Source organism: Arachis ipaensis, chromosome B06 (genome assembly GCF_000816755.2).
Source record: "Arachis ipaensis cultivar K30076 chromosome B06, Araip1.1, whole genome shotgun sequence".
In the NCBI taxonomy this organism is placed as follows: domain Eukaryota; kingdom Viridiplantae; phylum Streptophyta; class Magnoliopsida; order Fabales; family Fabaceae; genus Arachis; species Arachis ipaensis.
This window is the reverse complement of record NC_029790.2, coordinates 55,007,074-55,009,300: the sequence shown is the minus strand read 5'-3', so window position 1 is coordinate 55,009,300 and position 2,227 is coordinate 55,007,074.

Below are 2,227 nucleotides of genomic sequence, written 5' to 3'. Positions count from 1 at the left end.
TGAATGATTGAGCATTGAATAAACTCCAACCATCCTCTAGCTACAGGCTTGAGGTCCAATCTTCTTAGTTGAACCGGCTTGCCTTTGGAGTCAATCTTCCATTGAGCTCCTTCTACACATATGTCCATAAGGACTTGGTCCAAGCTTTGATTAAAGTTGACCCTTCTAGTGTAGGGGCGTTCATCTCTTTGCATCATGGGCAAGTTAAACGCCAACCTCACATTCTCCGGACTAAAATCTAAGTATTTCCCCCGAACCATTGTAACATAGTTCTTTGGATCCGGGTTCTTACTTTGATCATGGTTCTTGGTGATCCATGCATTGGCATAGAACTCTTGAACCATTAGGATGCCGACTTGTTGGATGGGATTTGTTAGAAATTCCCAACCTCTTCTTTGAATTTCATGTCGGATCTCCGGATACTCATTTCTTTTGAGTTTGAAAGGGACCTCGGGGATCACCTTCTTCTTGGCCACAACATCATAGAAGTGGTCTTGATGGGCTTTGGAGATGAACCTTTCCATCTCCCACGACTCGGATGTGGAAGCTTTTGTCTTCCCTTTCCCCTTTCTAGAGGATTCTCCGGTCTTAGGTGCCATCAATGGTAATGGAAAAACCAAAAGCTTATGCTTTTACCACACCAAACTTAGAATTTTGCTCGCCCTCGAGCAAGAGAAGAAAGAATAGATGAAGAAGAAGAAGAAATGGAGGAGAGGGAGAGTGGGGAGTGTTTCGGCCAAAAAGGGTGTAGAGGGGTGTGTTTGTGTGAATTTGATGAAGAATGGAGGGCTTTATATAGGGAAGGGAGGGGGGCAAGGTTTCGGCCATATGGGTGGGTTTGGGTGGGAAATTGGTTTTGAATTTTGAAGGTAGGTGGGGTTTATGAGGTAGGTTTATGGGGAAGAGTGGATGGATGTGAGTGGTGAAGAGTTGATGGGGAAGAGAGATTGAGGTGATTGGTGAAGAGTTTTGGGGAAGAGTGTTTATGGGATTGTGTGAAAGAGGGGTGAGAAGAAGTGAGTGGAGGTAGGTGGGGATCTTGTGGGGTCCACAGATCCTGAGGTGATCCTGTGGGGTCCACAGATCCTGAGGTGTCAAGGATTTGCATCCCTGTACCAATTAGTTATGTAGAATGCCTTTGCACACAACTCTGGACGTTCAGCTCCAGGTTGGTGCCCATTTTGGGCGTTCAACGCCCATTTGTTGCCATTTCTGGCGTTGAACGCCAGAACCATGCTTGTTCTGGGCGTTCAGCGCCAGGATGCTGCCCATTTTGGGCGTTCAGCGCCAGAACCATGCTCTGTTCTGGCGTTGAACACCAGGCAGATGCTCCTCCATGGTGTGATTTTTCTTCTGCTGTTTTTGTTTCCGTTTTCAATTTTTCTCTTCATTTTGTGACTCCACATGATCATGAACCTATAAAGACTTATAACTAAGAAAAATATAGTTAGATAAATAAAAATTGGGTTGCCTCCCAACAAGCGCTTCTTTAATGTCAATAGCTTGACAGTGGGCTCTCATGGAGCCTCACAGATGTTTAGAGCATTGTTGAGACCCTCCAACACCAAACTTAGAGTTTGGATATGGGAGTTCAACACCAAACTTAGAGTTTGGTTGTGGCCTCCCAACACCAAACTTAGAGTTTGACTGTGGGGGCTTGGGTTGACTCTGCTTTGAGAGAAGCTTTTCATGCTTCCTCTCCATGGTTGCAGTGGAAGATCCTTGAGTTTTAAACACAAGGGAGTCCTCATTCCATTGAAGGACTAGTTCAAACTCTGTCAACATCAATCACAGCTCTTGCTGTGGCCAGGAAAGGTCTTCCTAGGATGATGGATTCATCTTCTTCCTTTCCAGTATCCAGGACTATGAAATCAGCAGAGATGTAAAGGCCTTCAACCTTTACTAATACGTCCTCTACTTGTCCATAAGCCTATTTTCTTGAATTGTCTGCCATCTCTAATGAGATTTTAGCCGCTTGCACCCCATAGATTCCCAGTTTCTCTATTACAAAGAGGGGCATGAGGTTTATTCCTGAACCAAGGTCACATGGAGCCTTAAAGATCATGGTGCCTATGGTACAGGGTATTATGAACTTTCCGGGATCCTGTCTCTTCTGAGGCAATGTCAGTTGATCTAGATCACTTAGTTCATTGATGAACAAGGGAGGTTCAACTTCCCAAGTATCAATGCCAAATAATTTGGCATTCAGCTTCATGATTGCACCAAG